The sequence below is a fragment of the Geospiza fortis genome, unplaced genomic scaffold (genome assembly GCF_000277835.1).
Source record: "Geospiza fortis unplaced genomic scaffold, GeoFor_1.0 scaffold186, whole genome shotgun sequence".
Taxonomy (NCBI): Eukaryota; Metazoa; Chordata; class Aves; order Passeriformes; family Thraupidae; genus Geospiza; species Geospiza fortis.
The window spans coordinates 863,519-885,979 of record NW_005054331.1 but is presented as its reverse complement, the minus strand read 5'-3'; the positions used below and the strand labels follow the sequence as shown (position 1 = coordinate 885,979).

Sequence of the window (22,461 nt, the reverse complement as noted above, 5' to 3'; positions counted from 1 at the left end):
AGACAAGTTTTATGAAATATTTATCTTAGAAATGGATTATTTGCTTACTCTGCTTCTTGTTCACCCCAATCTTCTGATGTAATTACTGCTTAAGAAGGCTAAGAATGCAGTATTATATATTTGAGAGTCTTTATCCTCATATATTACACTCAGGAAAAGCTGAAATACATTTTCAGCAACAGCCACTTGATGTATTGTGCAAACAAATACTTCATGTGACCTTTCAGAGAAAAAATATTCTGTGATTACTATAGTCATCCAATTAAAACAAATAAACAAACAAACAAAAAAAAAACAACAAAAACTTCAAATTCTTTACATACCTTCCACTTTCTCAATGACAAGCTAAAATCCTGTTCATGTTGCCCTGTAAGATGATAAGTCAGTGTCAGGCAACTCCAGCTTGCAACAGTATGAGGTGCTGTAAAAAGAATACCACTATTGTAATAAATGACCTCATATATGAAACGTGAAATATGAATCGACCTATTTTATACTCTCAAGCTAAAAATCTTGCATTTCTAAGCTTTAGTTAATTCAGTCACCAAGATGTTCTGAAAACCCAAAGGAGCTTAAGTCCAGGATTTACATGTCTAAAGTGGTTCATGATTATTTCAGGATAAAATAGCAAATACCCTGCCACAATCATTTTTTCAAGTCCCTACAAGGTAATTGCATCCTTAACCAGAAGGAGAAAGTAGAGTCATTTAGGGAGTTTGCAGGTGAGTTTGCAAACCTCTTCATGCTAAGCAGATTTTGTTGCACAGTTCAATTTATAATTCAGTACACAGAGTAGTCAAGAACATAACAGCATAACTATCCACGAGGAAACTCATACTGTCTCATTCAGAGAAACATTTACAGATGATGGTTACGTATTATATAGATAAAAATGCTTGGGGATTTATGGTGGTTTTGGTTTTATTGATTGGAGGATGATACTGATGTTGCTACAATTCCCCTAGTAAATTAAATCATCTAGACCAAAATGAGGCTTTGAATCAAAAAAAGAGCTTTCCATTTTTTCACAGAGTGAATGCTATGCTTTTCACTGATTAATAACTAGAGTTGGATACCTAAAAGAAACTTAGAAAATAAATTTTAGGCAAATCTCTGAAGGTTTAATTTGTACTTGGACTGTGAGCAGTGTATAAGACAAAGGAAGAATCAAAAATACTAATTATTTTTCAAGATTTATATAATTGTGAAGGGAAAACCATAATGAAATCAAGGTGTTGTGCCTCATCAGAGCTGTGACCTGGTTTCAAATATCTCCTCTGATTCTCTTGTACATTGTCCTTTTATTGAAAGATTTAACTTTCTGAAGTGCATGGTGGCTATAGCTAAAGGACTCTTGAGTTAAAGCAGAGAAGAAGGTATAGAAAGTAAGTAATATTTGCATGTTTAGTAATTAAGTAGTGCAAGACTAAATATGCATAATTAAAATTTTTGGGAAAGTCATCTAATATTGCACCAATTTGATATAACTATATAACAAAAGCAATTGTTGTGCATATTTTTTCATATCAAAGGTAGAATCCTGTGTCTAACCTTGAGTTCATTGTTTTCTGGATCTAATTGACCCTTAAGTATTAATTCCAATATTAAAATATGTCATAACAATATACACAGAAAAAGAAAGTGTGTCCTTTTTTGCACTGATGGATCTAAAAAAAGAACTTTGTCCATCACGTTGCCGCAATATACTCTTAGCTGGAACAACAACAGAGTTAACAAGAGGGTGAATGTTTTTCACTTTTCCTAGGTAAGGAAAGTTTTAAAATCCCTATTATCAAAGTTCATTTTGTTGTTTAAGAACACAGGACAACAAAAACACAAGGGGAAAAGAAAATAAGAATCATTCTGCAAGACCAGAAAAAAAGCTGGATGAGAATTTATTTTACAAATCTTTAGAAATATTTTTTTTCTTACATCTGGGTGTTCACATGTCTGTAAGACAGTTGCATACTCTTAAGTGTGTTTGCATATAAATGCCATCAAGACAGAAGCTTCAAAAATATTTTATGAATAACGTAGTCAGTACCTCACTTCAGATGTTTTCACTTGGTCTTTGAAATAGGTATGATTCTGCTGAAGTTATAAGAGCTATGTTTTGTTATTTATTTTCATGAGCAAGCTGGTCTTCCTAAAGTCAGCTAAGTTCTTTGCTAGTTACATGTACAGTGAAAAACTAGTATGTGTCCCCAGATTCTTTCATTTTCCATTCAGCCATCTTTTGCCATATTTTTTGATTAACTGTGTGTTCATGCTTTTCTTCTTATTTTAAAGAAATAAAAATAATTGTTAGAATAAAAAATATAGTAAGCCTCTGTGAATGAATTCATCATATACTGTAACTTTTGTAAAAGTACTGTGCCAAACTGTAGTGCCAGAGAGGAATTTAGTGGAATACAGATTTGGATATAATTGGCAGTTAGCTTGACATGCTTGCTTCTTCTTGCAGTATAATATGCACTAAGTACCACTGGTAGAGGTTTATTTTGTTTTATGCTGCTTTGTAAACCATATCTGTGAGAAAGAGAGAGTAGAACAAGTTTTCATTCCTTGTAAAACCTCCAAGCTTCAAAAACTGAGTGTCATTAACAGTGATAGGAGAAACCTTCAAGAAAAACATTGCCACTTGAAGCTAATGAATGCACCTACTCATTTAGAATGTTTTGCTCACAACTTAGAAGCTCTCATTCATTGTTTTTGTTTTTTTCTTCATTATACCCTGGTCTTATTTCAAATCCCTCCCAAACTAATATTTGATTGTCCTGTTGTTCTCTCTAACCTCGTGACCAGATGTAACACTGCATGTTTTCCCAAAAAAAACTTTTAAGCACTCTCTCTGACACAGTCTGAGCCCCAAATACACAGGGCCAGGTAATTCTATTCATACATGCATGTATATACATGGTTTGTATTCACAAGCTTTGGCATTTTACTGGTCTATCTGTGTACTCTTGTAGCCATGTGATTTCCTAATGATAAAAAATTTCTAACTCATATTGATCCTACCTCCTACTGCCCTTCATTACATCCTTGGGGATCAGTGTGCTCCTCTTAGCATACATTAGTCATTCATTACTAACGCCATAAAAGCCCTGAAGTCCTAGAAGAGAAAAGTCTTTCCTTTTACCATTCTGCTCTCTGACTATTAATAGATAACTCCCAGCTGCTATTTCATTTTTCTTCTGTCATGAAAGCTGTAACTACATTATTAGAATGGCATGCAGCTCTAAAACTACTATCAATTACACTAATTAAGGTCAAATAGAATTGAACAGCACACATTGTGGAAAACAATGAAAGCAATGTAAACCTCTATTAATTTATTTTAAATCATATGCACATATGACAGTTTCTACACGTCTTCTTATTAATTATTTTTAGGTAGTCTCTTATAATGACTTCTCTAGGATGCATTTTGCTCTTTTCCATCTGAGAACAAAACACCCAGATGGAAATTTTTATTTTTTTTAACTGTATAAGTAGAAATGACCTCTTTTTTTAGAAAAACTATTTTCTTGGGTTTTGTTTGTGTAAAGAAAGAACATTATGAATTTTCAACATTTGCCATCTCTGCAGCTACAAGGAGGATAACAAGTCAAGGAGGACTTGACATATCTGTAAGAAATATGTTCTAACTAGGTCTAAAATCTAGTTTTACAATGGAAAATGCATGTTTCCTCTCAGTAGCTGTCCCTCAATACTGTCAATCTGAAAGACACACTGTAATAAATTACATGTAGTGGAAAATAATATCTATATTCTGAGACTTTTTGAAGGAAATTAATGTTCTGATTTCTGTTTTCTATCATGCAGATTATTTGCATTCTGAATGAAAAGCTGCTGAAATTTGGGTAAAGGAATTTAAAAAAACCCACAAAACTAACCACCTAACAATCTGACTATAAATATTTCAAATTATTTATTAAAAAATGATGGCATTTTCATCTCTTTACTGAGAGATCCTATCTAAACCATAATATCTCTCCTCATCTGCATGCAGTCATCTTTGAGTAAACAGTCATTCTGCTTAACCAGCAGGGGACTGCAAGGAAGATATTTTTCATTTTAAAGGATGCTGGAACATGTTTCCTCTCTTGGTATCAGCAGTGCTCACTCCTGACCATCACATTGAATTGCTGTTTTCCTGCATGTCTGTGAGTAGGGTTCTTGAGGGCAGCTGAAAGAAATTATTCATCATGGAAAGTTACTGTGCACGAAAAATATCATCCTTGAACACAATAATCTTGACGAACAGTTCTTTAAATACAAAGCAAAGCTAGTTCCAAGTACAAAACAGTTTCACAATGGAAAATAAGAAATACCAAGAAGAACTCCCTTCTTTTTAAGCTTTTGAAGCACAATCATTGCCTCATTATGAGTGTTTCCAACTAGTGCTTCAAGGTGTTGAATAATGCAAACAGAAGGAGAATGAGAGTGAGGGATCTAAAAGAGCTGCTTGAGAGAATGAAGAATCATAGGCTGCAGCAATGACTCATTGTAACACAAAATGCTCTGTGGTTAAATTATTCAGACTAGACAGGGTGTTATAATTAAAAGTAGTTACCATTCCTCCCTGATAACATCCCAAAGAACTTTTCTTAATGAACAGGATCATTTCATTAACATATTTTTTGTGATTAAAAATTTAGAAATATCTTCCTTTAAATTTCTTCTAAATGACCCCAAATTAACCTACAGAGACATTTCACTCATAAGAGATGTTTTGGTACACAGTGAAAGTTTCAAATGAAATTTTGGCACAGCCTCATTTAATCTACAGACACAACTGAATTTCAACAATTAAAAGCTGCACTAGTTTAAATCTGCTGGAGATTCAGCCTCACCTAACTTGGAGGCAATAACTAACATTTGGTTATTGATTATGTGTTCCCTATCACATTGAGGTAAAGCTAAATAAAAAGGTTGAGAATTTCTATATTAGTATACTAGTGTATTTTATACTAGTTTTATAGATTTAGAAGCAGGCCTTCATTTGGTAGGCCTTCTTTCTAACTTTTTTCCCACCATCATCCCACTCTGCTGTGCACTGGTGCAGCTTCACCTTGAATCCTGTGTGCAGTTTTGGGTACCACAGGGCAAAAATTATATTAAGGCATTAGAGAACTTCTAAAGAGCTGCAACGATGGTGAAGAGTCTAGAATGAAAGCCATGGAGGAGAGTCTGAGGTCACATGTCTGTTCAGCCTGGAGGAATCTGAGGGGAGACTTCATCACAGTCTAAACTTCCTTGTGAGGGGAAGAGGGGCAGGCACTGATCTCTTCTCTGTGGTAACCAGTGAAAAGGACTGAGAGAATGGTGTGAAGTTGTGTTTAGGTTGGATATTAGAAAAGGTTCTTCACCCAGAGGGTGGTTGGGCATGGGAACAGGCTCCCCAGGGAAGCGGTCACAGCACCAGCCCTGACAGAGTTTGAGCATCTGGAGAATCCTCTCAAGTGCATGGTGTGATTCTTGTGGCCACTCTGTACAGGGTCAGGATTTGGACATTGATGATTAGGATGTCATATGATTCCATGATTCTCATGTATTACTTGCTATTTTTGACGTTGGACTAGATGACCCACTGTGGTCCTTTCCAACCTTACTCATTTGTGATCCTATTAGTCTGTGATTCTCTGATTCTTATCTATTTAGGAAACATCTAGGCAATGTAGTTTTAAAATTATTTTTATGCAAAATGTGATTTTAAAAATGCAAACTTCAATCACAGCTTGGGGATCACATGGCAACAGAGATAACGACTGATGAAAAGATCCTAAGCATGGAGGTTGACTAAAGGTCTGAAATGACACCTTGGAGTTTTGAATGTGAAGTAAGTAAACATTTCAACCAGCCTACAAAACAGACTTAGAACTCACCTTCAGTTTTTGGTGAGTCCACAAAGGACATTTATTTCAGCTGTTGAGTTCAGTTCATGTTAATAATTTCAAGCCAATTTAATACATAAAGGGGAAAAAGCCCTCAGACATCCATCTTGTCAATAAGAATACTTATGATGTGAAAATTAATTTTTTTATAAGAGATATCATTTATATCAACTTTGAAAGTTCATAAAAATCATGGTTTTGATTGGTTTATGTTAGGATTGCTGGTTTTCGTTGTTTTTATTTTTTTCCCCAGGGGGCTTCATTTGGGCTGTACATATCTAACAGTAGAAAACAAATTGACAGAGGAAACACTAATCACAAGTCTCATTTGTATGCACAGTGATAATATACAGCCTATTTAAAGGCTGCTGTTGGCTTAGACAATTCATAGACTTTGTTCCTACCTTTTTCCACATAGATGAATTACAGCCACACTGCAAATTTGATTGTGCAGAGAGAGTATGTGGGAGGAAAGCTGTGTTGCAAGAGGCTCAGGGTGCACCTTAATGAGACAAAACAGAAACAAAATTTAAAAAATACAAATAAAACATAAAATTGGTAAAAACTAAAAAAACCACATATGGGATGGGAAGAGGATGCGGAGGTGAAAAAACTCTGTACTAAAGCAATAGATTAATTGTTTAAAATAATATTTCTTGATATGTTATTTTTTTATACCTTTCATGGAAATGAAAAAATTATGGCAAGGAAATTGTAATAAAAGATTCTCTCATCTAAATAAAAATTAAGATCAACTGATTAAAGGAAACAATTTTGTTGAATGAAACAAAACTGGATTCATCAATTCAAGACACAGAAAGCAAAACTAGATATGAAGATTTAATATTAAGTCAAAGAAAGCTAGCAAAGGTCATACAGATTATTAATTTCAGAAAAGAAAAGATAAAATAGGATTCAAACTTTATTAAGCAGATGAAGTGGAATATATGAGTCATTAACTTCAATAAGAAAATTCAGAATAGATAATATTTATATAATTTTGTAACTTAAAGTAAGGCAGAAAATAATCAGAAAAGAGACTAATTATTAATTGAACCCAAAGCAAGGTTATATCACAAGGTATACTTTTGAATAAATTTTGGGAATTTTTTAGATTAAATCAAGGTTACTGTGGAGAACGTGACTTTTTGTTTTGTTTTAGCAGTGGTGGTGGGGGAAAGCCTCTACTCATGAAGTCAGCACAGTCAAATAGTGGTCTGTTTTGGCATAATTTCAAGCAACTCCTCTGTCATGCACTTTAAATAGGAGGAAAACTTGTCATTGTGACATAGTTATCAAGTCCTCTAAAAGCGGAAGATTCACTGACCCAGCCGTATATAGAGAGCACTGTAAAAAATGTTTATATCTAAGAAAGATATGCTTTACAGAGTTTATTGGCTTTGTGTGGCCAGGTTTGGGTAGTGGCGGAAGGGAGCTGCAGGGATGGCTTCTCCGAGAAGCTGCCAGAACCTTCCTCCGTGTCATGCAGAGCCTCAGTGGGAATACGTGAGAGGACCAGCTCTGCAGACACCAAGGTCAGTGGAGAAGGAGGGGGAGGAGGTGCTCCAGGTGTCAGAGCTGATATTCCACCGTGGTGCAAGCTGCCATGGTGAAGCAGCTGTGCCCCTGCAACCCATGGGTGTCCGCGGGGGGACAGAGACCCACCTGCAGCCCATGGGGGACACCCATGCCAGAGCAGCTGAATGCATGAAGGGAGGCTCTGAAACCCATGCTGGAACAGGCTTCTGTCAAGGACCTGCAGACCTCTGGAGAGAGGAGCCCACAGTGGAGCAGATTTCCTGGTAGGACTTGTGCCCCCATGGGTAATGAACGCATTGAAGCAGAGAGCTGTTTCCCTTGGGATGGACTTACACTGTTCATGTCTCCCACAGGAGGGATCCCATGCTGAAGCAGGGGAAGGTCTCCTCTGCCTGAGCAGTGGCAAAAACAACCTGTGATGAACTGACCATAACCCCTATTCCCTGTCTCCTTGTGCTGCAGGGAGAGGAGGTGCTGCCCAAGAGGGAGGAACAGGTTGGAGGAAGGTGTTTTTAAGATTTATTTTGCTTCTCATTACCCTGCTCTGATTTTGTTAGTGATAAATTCATTTAATATCCCCAAGCTGAGTCTGTTTTGCTAACGACAGCAATTGGTGAGTGATCTCTCCCTGTCCTTACCTTGACCCATGAGCCATTTGTTATATTTTTTCTCCCCTGTCAGTTTCTGGAGGGGAGTAATAGAATGGCCTTGTTGGGTGCCTGGCATAGAGACAAGGTCAATTCACTAGACACAAACAAACAAAAAAATCTACTTCCTGAAATTAATTACAAGCAAGAGAAACACAATAGATTTAATATAGAAGCAGTGGATTATATAATTTCATTTAACCGAAGAAAGTGCTACAAATTTGCAAATGCAGTGAGATATTGTTCTAACAGGTGCTAGTGTACACATATAATTCCTTGGTGTGCCTTTCAGAAATAAGCAACAAGAGAAAAAACTTACAGCAAAGGTCTATCATAGGATGCAACTCCTACCTTTTCATGTTCGTATTGCTCAAATTTTTCTTTTGAGAACATTGAATTTCAGTTTTATGCAGAATGATTCAATAAACACTCTGCTCTAGATATCCTAATGTCTACTTCCGAAAAAAAAAAATCACAAAAATAATCTATTAAAATCTCAGCCTCACAATTGAAAAGCAAACACATTATGGAGAAGTCCCACTTCAGAGAGCACATGTACTCTCAGAAGCCTGCTGATGAAAATAGCCATATACTTTTGGTTTTCCTTCCTTGGTGTATTTTAGGTAATATTGAGACAATAAAACATAATATTGATCACCATTCTTCTTGTGCTTCATCTACAAGTGCAAGATGTATATGCAATTTATGCTCACACTCCATAAAATTACAATAACTGGGATTATTTTACCTCACAGTTTAGTTTTTTTAAGTACACATCAAAAGGGAAAACAAGTAAAACATACATTCTTTGCAAAAGTAGTTTTTGGGTTTTTGTAAATTGCTGTTTAGTTGCCTGGCCTGGAGATCTTGGATGAGGAAGGTGCAGGTTTCCTGTAACTCCTGTGTCTACCCTTCACTTTTCAGAAAGGAGAATTCAGCTACACTGGCATGTACTAGCTGAATTAGCTGATGTGAGCTAGGTTGCTTGTGACCAGCTGAAGTATTGCAGCATGTTGATGCTTCAGATACCTTTGGCCATCTCAAAAAATATTGAAGATTATTTAGAAGAACTGTTCTGTTTAGGCGACTATATCTGTACAAAGATACCTAGTTTAAAGCAAAATGAACTTATTTCTAGACTCAACTGTTTGCATTGATTAGCTCTGCACAGTTATAAAGTGAGATGAGATACCTAACCCACATGTAGATACCTGAACTTGTGAGTGTTAATTTAAAACTGAATCCCATATATAGCAGAGATTTACCATTTTAAATCATGCAAACAGATTTTAACCAAGAAAGATTTAATCTAGCAGGCTAATTGAACATTCCCCCCAAAATGCAGCTATTTTGTGCAGAATGGTTTGACCAGTTTTAATTACTAAAGCTGTTCTAAAACCTAAGATGTTATCATTTTAATAGACTGTGCTTAATAAAGTAGTGGCTAGTATTGTATCTTGTATGTGTTTTCAATCTACAGGAAATTGTATGTGTGCTTTACTGAATAATAATTCAAATTGCATCTCAGTGTTGTAACATTCAAAACACTATCTGTAATGGCAGATAATTATGATTTTGTCAAAAAGTCATAGAATCATAAAATGTTTGGAATTGGAAGGGACTTCAAAGATTACCTAGCCATGAGCAGGGACAATTTTCAACAGGTCACATTAATCAAACTGTCCAAGCTGACTTTGAATACTTCCAACGACTGGGCATCCACAGCATCTCAGGGTAATGTGCTTCAGTGTCTCACCACAATCATAGCAAAGAATGTCTTCCTTACATGCAATCTAAGTCTACCATATTTCAGTTTAATTTTTCTTTTCCTATAACTACTACTGTCCCCTGGCATTAGTTTTATTAAGCAGTATTGAAAACTTGTATTAAAAATATTTTTTCTTATTTTCCTTTACTACCTTCAGAAACTCTGCTTTAAAATGTGCCTAAATGCATTTTATGACATGCCACATACACCATATATAACTTTGTATATTAATTTGAATATAACAGCAATTTTTAAATGCATTTCTGCAGTCACCAGAGACCTCTGACAGCAAACTGTCTTTTCCACTTCTGTTTCTTAAACCAATGTCAGGATGAAGATAATGTCTTCAAGACTAAATCACTTCATATGTCAATGTCCTCAAGGTCTTCATCTTGTATTTAGTATTCCCTTAACAATCAACACTGAAGGTGAATACCTTACTTAGTATCCTTTTTAAAAAATATTTTTTCCTGTATTTTCAGTATGCTTATTTTAATAACGTAATGACTGTATTACATATTGCTATAAATGCGTTTAGAAATAACCTTTTTTGTGTATAAATAACAAAAATGTAGTTATTTGTCAGTTCAAATTTATCTTAACATATCAGAAAGGTTGTTTGGTCAGTCAGCACAACACTGTACCTCAATCAGTCACCTCTGCCTTTTTAGTGTGACATGGTTTTGTACACTGTCATGCTAGCTGCAAAAACAAGCTCTTCATTTCATACTGGTTCAAAATCTCCTGGTAAAACACCAAACACTGACATATTTATTCTGAATAATTTCCTCTTTGATAAGCTTTCGACTGAACAGCTGAAAAAGTTTTCATGTGAGAATGAAAATAAGGAACAAGTTGAATCTCAGTGTGAAGGAGAAAGGGTTGTACAGCTAGTAAATTATTATCTCATGTGATGAATTTATGACATAATTTATGTCTTTTGTTGACTGTCATTAATATCGAGTACCTTTAGTATCCCTTGCAAATTTGAATTTGGCATGCCCAATGCTGGAAAACTTCAAGAAGTTCTTCCAGCAAGAAGCCTGTATCGTATTTTGTAGTGATCACGAGAGGTGTTCTCAAAGACCAGCATTTCAGACTTGGGTCTACAAAAATTGCCTTTGTCTGCTGACTTAAATGTTAACAGAGCTTCCCTCACTACAGTAGTGTCTGAAAATTCTGCTCCAAAATGATCAACTATCTTACAAGTCAAGATGTTGAAATGAACACTAGTATTCAAACCACGATTTTCAGGAAGTTCTACTCATTCTTTTACCCCTGTGACCCTTAATTTGGGTAAACTATATTACAAAGCAATCACACCTTCCAGCAGTGCTTTTGATCTCTCTATTTGGGGTTACACTCACAGATAATGTTATTAAAAGGGAAATTTAAATTAAAAAAAATCTGTGAAGTTTGTATTTTATAACTCAGGTTATATTCTTGTGTGTGAAGTCATTATGAGTTTCTTCTCTACTGTTTGCCCTTACCAAATAATATTTCAACTTTGAAACTTTAAATGCCTTAACTAGGCATCAATAATGAAGTAATTAATTATCAAAATATAATAGACTAATATTAAAAACATTTCCAAAGCAATTATGGAAACTAGGTGCTAAGCGGGTGGTTTACAAAATTATCCTATTTTATGTAGAAAATTTATGCAACTGTGTTCTTATTGGTTTTATCTTAGAATTTTTTTCCCAGAGATCCAATAGTTCTGAGATCTGAAAATTCGTCGAAGGTTTTGTATAAATACCATTCAGCTCTTGAATCAGATTTGTAAAATCTATCTCTGAAAGTTCCAGTTGGTGAAAAATTGTAGCCATTTAATAAGGAGATGCTTGTGACCACCTTGTGACCAGCTGAAGTATTACAGTGATGTGATCATCAGAGAAGTAGAAAATATTTCCACATTTCAGTAGCTTTTCTTCTGAAAATTTCTCTATTCAGTGTAAAAATTCAAACTTCACATTCATGTTTTCTTATTGAGAATGTTGCCAATACTTGGCCCAGGTAGCTTTATTACATCATTCTAATCCATATAAAATTGTTTGGTTTTGGGTTTTTTTTAAAGTGTATTAAAATAGACCCTCACACAGTAGACCCAAAATAACAGCCGACTTATGCTGACATAGAACATCGCCTCCACATATGCATGCACAGAAAAGTTGAAAGTCTTTTCTCCTGACAGTTTTCACAGTTTAGTTTATGGAATGAACATGTAACTTTGTGACATAAATGTATTTTGACATTCTCTGATGAAAGACCAGCACTTTTGTTGTGACAAGACTCTGACGAGTAGTGTGCTGTTACAGTTGGCTATATGAACCACTCACTCTGGGATTGTAATTTGTACTGAATCATCTGCTCTGACATAACTGAGTTCAGGCTCATGTCGTGCATTGGGCAGCTTGCCTTACCTTCACAGAAGCCTAAACTATCTCAAATGGCCTTTATCCTTCTATCAGATCACCTTTTCTCTTTAGACCCTTTTAAGCTGCTTCACTTCTGCTGTTCACCTCAACCTAGGCGATGCTGATGTGAACTAGGTTGCCAAATACAATCTTGTCCTCTGGAATTTCACATCTCAGAGTTGTGTTTTTTCCATTGTGTAAAATGCTGAGAGACCAGGTATGTGCTTCTAAGCCATGAATCTTGGCCTTGCTGCCTTGTTAACAAGTTACTGCCCATTAGCTGATCCATCGCAACCATTCACGCATGTACTGCTGCCCCACACTACTTAAAAAGAGTTCATCTCTTTTTCATTAAGATGGAAGCTACATCAATCAATTCTGCATTTTCTACAATACTGTAAGCTACTGTGCACTGATTTATAATTATATGTGTAAAGGGTCTTGGTCAATGATAAATTGGGAAACTCAGAATTCCTTACTCCTGTCCGAGGAATCAGTGATTCCACTCCAGAAGTGCCATCAAAGACTGCATGCAGACAGGAAGATAGGCCAAATAATTTCCTTTGAAATGGCTATCCCATGGGCAAATTGTTTCCATGTTAAATTATGCATTGTTTCAGTAAAACTTCATTTTAATTTATTGGATTTCATTGATGGAGAAAGTGCTTTCACATCTATTCTTGCTAATCATTTCAGCTGTGAGTGAACCGCTTGGAAAGAGCTAGACCCTGTTATTTATGTTTTTCTGTGCCTTATCCATTTCACAAGGCACACATGGTTATTAAATGTCTGTGGTAGATCCATACATAAATATCTCAGCATTTCTTAACATAGAAATAGAGATATCTATTAGATTTTAGTAACATAAATAAGTATTCTTGATGAGTTTAGGTATAAAGCAAACTAACATAGATCATTACCTAGAGAGGAAACCTATTAACCTATGTTTCCTTTAGGCAAACAAGAATTTCCTTTTCTATCAGTAAAAACTTTCATACTCTTTAAATTTAATCTGTTAAAGGTTATACTGGGTTTGATGGCCTGGAAATTAAAGCATGAAAAACATATGGGTCTTAATGGAGACTCTTTAAAAAGCTCTAAAACTAGAGATTGCACTTCTTATTCCTAACTTAGCAAATTTTACCTCAATATTTGGGTTAATCAATGTATATCTATTGTACTTGTTTGGGGATTTTTTAAAAATTCCTACAGAGATAGAAAGTCATCTCTGCTATAAAATTAAAAAAAAAATCATGTTATGATTTTCGAGTTGAACATTGCTAAAAGGAGTGACCATGCAAACAGAGCTGCCATCTTGTGGATAAAAATCTCATAAGAGGTGGTAGCTCTTGTTGTCTGAATGCAGAGGAAAAAAAAATGTTTATAATAGTCATCAGGTCTACCTGCCTTGATATTCATCTCATGTACAGGATCATGAGAGCTGCAATTTTGAGCTTACACAATCAATCTCTAAAAATTCATCACCTGACTGAGTTCTAATTTCCCCAAAAATCTTTAAACCTAGTCCTTGCAATATTAATAATGTATAGGTTAAGCAACACTGAAAAACCATTTGTGTTTTTCAATTAGAATTTGGTGCAGAACTATGTTTTGTAATATAAATAATTGGTTTAACCATTAAATTGATGTGACAGAAATAATTGTCAAGCAATTAAATGCAATAATGATTTCAGCTCATGGGAAATATATACTAATAAACCTGAGTTTCACTTTGCTCGAGGACTAAAATATCCCCTCTAGTTATATTTTTCACCATTATTCATACATCGATGAATATTAGGTTATAGAAAGAAAAATAGATAGTTATTGAAAATAATTAGTCACTTCTCTTTCATTTTCTTGTTCTTTTCTTCCTTTTTCTGTGTGATTTGAACTTGAAACTAAAAAATGCCAAGAAATAACACTGCCAATGGCACCTTTATTGTCTGTGCCAGGTGGGACAAGCCAATATTTTCAGATATGGAACTCATGGCACAGTGATAGGAGTGTATGAATTCTGTGTTCCTGGGTTTCAGACACAGTCTGCTTTGAGCTCTTGTAACCTATGTTTATTTCATTGAAGAGATTTTTCTTTTAAAGAAATGGCCTTACAGCTTTTTATTTTTTCCTGAAATGACTTGCTACTATTGCATATTTAAACGGTGTAATTTAAATACTATCATATATTTTCATTATTTGTATTTCCAACTGGTTATAACCCATGTGTGACAGCATATCGAAGGGTGTAAAATGCTGTGTGACTTGATTAGGATCATGGAACTGCTCTGTTATCTACAACTCTTAACCTTGTTTAGCCTGGATCTCCAGACTCTTCCATGGTTTTAAAAATATGGGTAATAGACAATTTTTGAAACAAGGAGCATGGAAAAATTGCTAATTTATCAATAAATTCATAAATAGTTCAATTTAAAGACATTCATTTATCAGATATTACTGCAGGGAAAAAAAAAATTTTGTAAAGGAAATGTCAAATTTTGCAGGTCATTTACTAAAAAAGGTATTCTACACTAATATTTCAAATTAGCATTGATACTACACTAAGTAAATTTTCCAAGTTACTGCTTAGTTCATAAAGCATAGGTTCTCTATTATCACTGGAGAATAACAGACTTTGTGAACACAGAACTTTGTAAAAGTATGGCACTCTCCCGTTAAAGATGGTCTAGCAGGTAGTCTGTGAGTGATACGCTCTTTAAAGGTATAAAGTGTACTCTACACAAGAATAAAAAATGCATAGAACTTTAATTCATCATTTTAAGATTAACTAGATATGGGAAATCCAGGTATTTTTCATGCTGAATCAACCAGTGTAGTAACATTTTGGCAACAATGTGTCAGTTTGGTGTAGACTATATATACCATTAAATATTTGGGAGAATATAACTTTTACATATGATACAATTAAGCATAATTTATCTGATCAATAGTTCTTTTCCTTATGACTCATGATACTATGTCTTACCTTTATCATTGATCATACAAAAGCAAAGCTGACATTCCCATTGTCCAAATTAGTCTTTTCTGACCTGAAATTCAGTTTTGTCACTTTGCATAGCAATTAATCTTTTTTATAGCTATTTCCATCTGAACTACCATGTTTTCTGAGCAGAAATAAGTGAACAAAGGCTTTCGTTTTGGACTAAAGAATGTTTTGACTAATAGGTAAACCTCCAGATTCCCACACAAAACTGGCGTTATTAAGTCCCCAGAATTTAATCTCCTGAGTCTCTAAAACTTGTGAAAGAACCACAAGAAAATGACAGAGCCCTTTATCAAGTTTATTCTAGAAATCTTACCTTACATATCTTTAGATTATGTTAGATTGTGTTTGATTATATTGCATTCTTCCTGGGGTTTTTTGGCTTGGTGTAGTTGGTTCTTTTGTCTTGTTTTTCCCCTCAGAGAACAAACTGAGCAACAATAATTTTTTTTTGAGGGAGAGCAGACCAAAAATAGACTCGTATGTTATATTATTTACTGTAAATACATTTGGGATGGGGTTCCTATCCATTTCAAGAAAGTATTAGTTTCCCAAGATTAAAAAAAGTTGACATAGAACAAAATATATAAATACAACGTGGTAGATCAGTTTTTTTTTCATTTTTCCAATAGAGCAAAAGGATTTTTTGCCACTTAAAGGTGAGAGATCAAAATGCTCATTTATGGAAAAAGCAATTATTTAAGCACTGATTTGGACTCATTTTAAAGTTCTCATTATTTATGATATTGCCTGTAACATAGCTAAATACTTAGTGCCACTATATTTAGGACATCATATATTTGGTAATGTGTTTCATGCCTCATTACCACAGATATCTGGGCTGCTACTTAGCATTCAAGGAATAACTCTGCATGTACATTTGTGCATCCCTATACTTTTTTGCTGTTAGTTTTAAATACCTAAAAAGACACAAGAATCAACCTAACATTGCAATAGTGAAATATTCTTGAGTTTACACCCTTTTTCCAGCATGTGCCTTTATTAATCTCATGCCTGAAGAGGATGCAATGCAAAATCATTAAAAATATGAGATCTCCAGGTGCTGCATGCATTAACCTTTCCTTTATTACCTTTTCTGTACAATATTTTGATGATTACTGTCATTTAGCAAACAGATGATGAAAATGCAGTTACCTGAGGGTCTTGTTTGATAATTTAGGCAAATTAGTTTTTAGAATTTATTTAATTGCTACATTCAATAGCTAAACCACAACAAGCACCTGGTCCCCAAAGCAGGAGCTTCTTGTGCAATCTCATTTCCTCCGAAGGGAAAAAAAAAAGAGAAGAAGAAAAAGAAGAGGGGGGGGGAAGGTAAAAAAAAGGAAGAAAGAGAATAAATGAAAGGTGAAAAAGATGGGAGGGGAAAAAAAAAGAGGAAAACCAGAAAGCCCCCAGCTGTGCGTATGCATGCAAGGATTAGAGACCCCTTTCAGTGGGCGGCCGGCAGTTTAGGGTTAAGGGCCGGTCCAGGGCCGTGATGGATGTTTACAGCTCCTCCGCCAAAGCCAATTATCTCGCTTTTGTGTGAGGCCCAGGGATCGCTCAGGCTGCCTGCTCGCACACGGCGCCGCTGGATCCAGCTGAAGCAATTGTTTTCCCTGTGTCTGGTAAGAGCCTGGTGTGGTTTGCCTTCTCTTTCAGAATAAAGGTGATGCGCCTAACCTGGGAGGGGAATTGCTTGCATAGTTCAGAGGCTTATATGCCTATAATATGTAAAAAGCAGATTTTTTACTGGCAAAAAAGGAGATCCTTTAGAAAGGGAATGGTTTTAAAGGAAAAAGAAGTCTTTGTCAGGCAAACTCTACTTTGCAATATGGAAATAAATAGCCTGCATGTTTGTGCTGCTCTTCAGGTGAACTAAAGAGTTACTAGCCTGACAAGAACATCGTGCAGATCAGTTATTTAATACTTGTATTTTTCCTTTCTTTTCCTTCACCACCTGTGTTTTTCCTTTGAAATCCAGCTTTTGTTGATGACCAGAGAAATGGGGAGATTTAAGAAGAGGGAATTTAATTTCGTAACAGGTTTAAAAATGCTCTGGAATACTTTTGCGAATATCAATCAAAACCTGTGAAGAGTATTACCAAGATTTTAAAGTTTTCAGTTCTGGAATTAGCTATAGTTACTTTGTTCTGCTAATTTCTGTAATCTAAAGTGATAAGAAATTGAGTCAAAGATAAAAGTGTTCAATATACAACATGCTGGTAGCAAAACACCCAATAGAGTTTTTTGTTTATATGTTTTTCCTGTTTATGCTCTGTAGCTCATCTTAAGAAGCAGCTCATTCTGTAGGCACATAAGTGTGTATATACAAGTGTTTATATCTTTTGTACTGTTGGCAGGTTCGTGGCTTGCACAGAGAGAGGAGGGAGAGGAGAGGGATTCTGTCTGTGTAACTTCCTAGTTTTGCAACTGAATAAGTACATTTTAAAGCTTCTGAGCCAATGTGGATTTAAGAGATTAGAACTGACACTGACATTGACAAATCAGATTCAATAAAGAATTTAATTGACTGAAGGAGTTCAGGGGCTACTGTATGAAGAATCCAATAACCAGTTTAACTAGTCAAATAGTGTACCTAATAGGAAATAATAAATAGCAGGTTCCAGTTGATTTAAAAGCTTGATGACAGTTACTTTATAGTGATTAGAATTCACTAGGTCACTTAAGAACTCTATCTTTATTTCAGTAATCCATGATTATACAATCCATGATTCTACAATACAAAGTTTAAAATAATGACATATATAGTGAGTATTACAAGTGCTTGCAAAATTGAGATATATTGTCATTCAATTTAGCTATGACTATCTCTGCTCTAGTCACTGTCAGAAGAATAATAGTTATTTTCATCTCAAACACCACTTAAAACGGTAGGGCTTCTCAGCTGTATTACACTTTTGTGCTCTTAACTAGTTCAGTCCTGTCTGTGCTGTTCCTGGTACTTACCATTGTTAATTCATCTCTGGATGATAATGTGACAAACAATCCCAGGCTTTTATTAAGTGACATGTCTATAATATGGATGGTGTTAGGGGAACATATTTTTGTTAAGATGAAGCCTTTATTTTTCTTTCTTGTCTTTTTACTAGCAAATTTTCCTAGGTGAGATGACCATGGCCTATAAGAGAGAGGAGTATTTAGCATTTTTCTACTCTGCCCTTATTGCTTAGATGATTATTAAACTTGAATTTATCGTATGCTAATCTTGCAGCTATACTTTTAGTACTTTTTAATTTAAAGGAAAAGCGTTTTCGCCTGTCCCTCAGTTACATACCTACCCATTGCACAGGTCCCTGTCATTTATCAATGCATCATTACCAGGCTTAATATCAGATCTCCCAACATTTCTGTTCCTACTCGGTTTGGTATGAAATGTAAACAAATTATCAGTTATTCCTGCTAAAATAAAGTGTGATGCATATAACATAGATGTAAGGCTGATTTGTTACATGCTCACAATGTTCTGATCCAAAGCATTCAAAGATGGTTTTTAATAAGTGTGTTCTTTTATGTATCAATGCACATTGTTTTATTAGATAGTAGTCATGGAACTAAGCAAGCCAAGGAAACTTTATGATATGATAATCCAAACAGATAGCAATCAGCTTCTTTTAGGGAATGAGACTTTCTTCTTTAGCTTAACCTTTCAAAAGGAAGAGAAATAATTTCTGGTACACCATTTTATGGAAAAAAAAATATAGAGTGTTTTTCTTCTTTTTAATCAGAATCTAAATTTATTAGAAAAAAATTGTAGAAAAACTTTTTTGGGGGGGATAAAATAGTGTTGTGATTTTTTTTTTCCCTTAAAATAATAAAGGTAACTGTGGTAATGCTGGCCCAAGGACCGCCTAGCAGATTGACCATGACTCTTTGGAAAAGAGTCCCTCTAGTCTTCTACTTGTTTTTACTCCCTAAAGTCCATATTATATCAATGGCCTGCTGTATTAAAAGAGGAATTAGCATGAGTTTGCTTGATTGTATGCATAGGCCATTTTGTTTGTCTGATTCTCTGTGAATGAGTCAACTTGAACATTTTGACGATGACATCAGGTAATAGCCCTTACAATGAAGATTTGAGTCATTCCTCCTACACAAGATACTCTCTTCTCTTGTCAGGTAATTTTGAGAAAAATTGACAAAAGGAGTTTTTGGGGTTTTTTTGCGAAAATTCAATGCATTTAGTATTTCTTAGAGATAATAAAGGTGCCAGCTAAGCAGAAATATGATAATAACATCAATTTCTCAAAAAGTATTCACACCTATAGTAGTAAAAATACAAATTGAAAATTTCCCTCTATAACTGGGAAAGGAATGTCATCCCTAGAAAAATACAAATTAAAGTAGTATTGCAATAGCACATTCTTTTTCTATTAATTTTCTATAAGTACAGGAGACAGAAGAGTTCTTTCATACCCCAAGCTTTGGTCCATGGGTTAGAATTTTGGTCTAAGACAGAGTACAAGGACACTCCTCTAGGATCTTCCAAATTATAAAAACTGTCTTAAAACCTTGTGCTGCAGCCATCCTCCTTGTTCATCAGTGAGGTCCTTTTTTGTAAGTGTGCTAGATGAGACTTGAAAGTCTATTTTGTTCACTTACATTTTTATCCTTATATTCCACTACCCAAGATAAAAAAAGAAAAATAATCCTTTTCATCTAGGTAGTGATGAGGAGATTTCTTTTTCTTTTAGATTTTTCTCTTACTAAATTCAAAGGCAACAGAGATTACACAGAGTATTTCTGAAGAGGAAAAAGTGAGATGCAGATCTGCATCTCTTCCTCCAAGTCACTGTTTTCCTTTGGAAAGAAATCCAGAGGGACAGATGTGGAGAACACACCCTGGATATCCTCCAATAGGATACCTGTCTGGATGATGAAAGGAGCAGTAATGTACATCACATGTTTGTCACACAGCACAGACACAACTTTTTCCTTTTCACTTTTGTTTTGAATCTTAAATTAAGGCCAGTGGATGCCCTGATACCTAATAAAGATTGTGCTAAAATATGATTATGACCAAGGACTTACAACTCATATTTTAAAGTAGTTGTGAAACTTTAGTCTTGACCTTTTGCTTACGTATAGCATGGTGCTTTTTGTTTCCATAATTTGTGTATTTCCACAGAAGTGTGACATTGTGAATGCATTAAGTCAATCCTACATGGTTTAGTGATAACAGTTTTGGCTAATTTTATGCAGGAAGTTTCCTCTTCTAATCTGTGGAGAGAAAGAGGCATCTCCAAAAACAAATCTATTTCATCATTAAGATATTTATTTCAGATATATAAGCTGAATCACTCTCTGGAGGGGAAAATTCACTCCATATAGACAACTTACGAAAATACTTTCAATTAGTTGTTGAACTTTCTGATTTTTAAATACTGACTAATTAAGGTCTCCTAGATTTGAGTAGCATTCAATTCCACAAGTAACATAAATAATAAATGAAAAAATAAATAACTATACTTGTTATTTGTGGCACATAGGAGTCACAGTTACTGATTTCTGTAATAGATGGACTCTGGACTTCATCTCTGCAGTGGCAGGCTGTTGACCAGAGCACTTGGTGCAAGACTTTGAGGTTCGACAGGTATTTGCTGGTGGTCTTGTCCCCTAGTATTTGCAAGAAATGTAAAGGTTTGGGAAATGCACATCTATGGCTAGCGATAGGCGGAGCATGCTCCACTTCTTACATTCATTCAAGCATTGTCTCCCATGCTTAGAATTTATAATTCCTCTCCCTGATTATTTGCTTACTTTCTGTCAAAATAATTGGAGACTCTAGCTATTTCTCACATGCACTGCACATTTTTGAAGTATTACAACTTGATAATTTTTTTTCCCCTCTTCCTAAAAGACAGAGCACACAAGTTTTTTTCTGCTGAAAGTCTTCAGTTCCCTGTACTAACATTAGGACTCCTCAGACATTCACAGTATCGGGCATAGACAAAAAAAATGTCACTTCTCTAGCCTCATTTTTGACAACATCAGGCGCCTGGAATCTAATAATTTCAGAACAAATGGTCACGAGTTTATCCTTTCAGTTGTCAGTCCATCCTTTTTGGTTCAGCCTCTAAGCAGGGGTTCTTAAGAATCTTCTGAACAGTGTAACAATTTGCTCTGATGCAAAAAAACCCAACACAATGTATTTAATAATCCTTCGTTGGGCCCATGATTTTGGTTGAAATACTTTGTTGCAATTTAAAAATACAGGCATCCAAAATAATAAGATTTCAAACAAACTTGTGCCATGGCTTTTAAAACCATACATGTATCTGGGAATTACTGGATACAGCTTTGAATCTTTTCTTAACTACCACAATCAATCTTTTAATAAACCTTGTATTTTAGGATCTTGAATTTCTTAGAATGTTAACTAATTGAGAAGTAAAGGATTGTAATGCAAAAACAGAAGGTGAAGAGTACTTTTGAGAAAGAAAACAATGTAAAACATCTCTCTTCCCATTCCATATAAATTTAACAATATAACGTGGTCAAAATTTCAAAGATTCAGAAGTGTGTTACCTGAATGAAACATAATCTATTACAATCTGTCCTCATAGAATAATATTACATTATCACTTTCAAATGTGAAGTGCATCTTTTATAGTTGCCAAGCTGTACTTAACCACATCTGATGGTCCCTATTAATTTTTGACAATTGTCCTGTCACCAGTCCAGTGAGCTGTAGAAAATACTGTGGAGATGTCACATTCCTTGATGATTGCAGTTAGTGCTGCTGCCCCTCTGAATCAGCATGAAATGTAGACACTTTTATGACTGAATCTGCAATTTGGGATTTGATCATGCTATTTATAGTATTGCTAATGGTCTGTAGCACTGACAAGGGGTGTGTGGAAGTCATTCTCTCAGTTACTCTTGTTTTCTGTTATAAGGCAGAACAGACATCTCAATCTTATCTTTCAGTAACTAGACAGAAAATAATAGCACAAAGAGGTCATGATTTTCAGTGGTAGAAGATTTTAATAGGCTTGGGAGGTTTTTGTGGGTTTTTTTTTAATATCTGTGGATGTTTTTTGATCTAGGAAAAAGTAGCATTTTATTTTGATCTAGTTTCTAGAAGGTCAATTTCAATCACATGGTAAAGTGAAAGGAGGCTTAGCAACATCTCAAGAAAGTAAAGTTTAACTTAACAAAACCAGCT

General features: G+C 35.0%; 1 protein-coding gene across 1 annotated transcript in view; it reads left to right on the top strand.

Moving 5' to 3' along the window:
• The first annotated feature begins 16,825 nt into the window (after positions 1 to 16,825).
• MGAT4C (MGAT4 family member C) overlaps positions 16,826 to 22,461 on the top strand; it is a 123,549-nt gene continuing 117,913 nt past the window's right edge. Inside the window, exon 1 of the mRNA XM_005421581.2 lies at positions 16,826 to 16,900. The gene's annotated coding sequence lies outside the window, so the exon portion shown is untranslated. The remainder of the gene's footprint in view (positions 16,901 to 22,461) is intronic.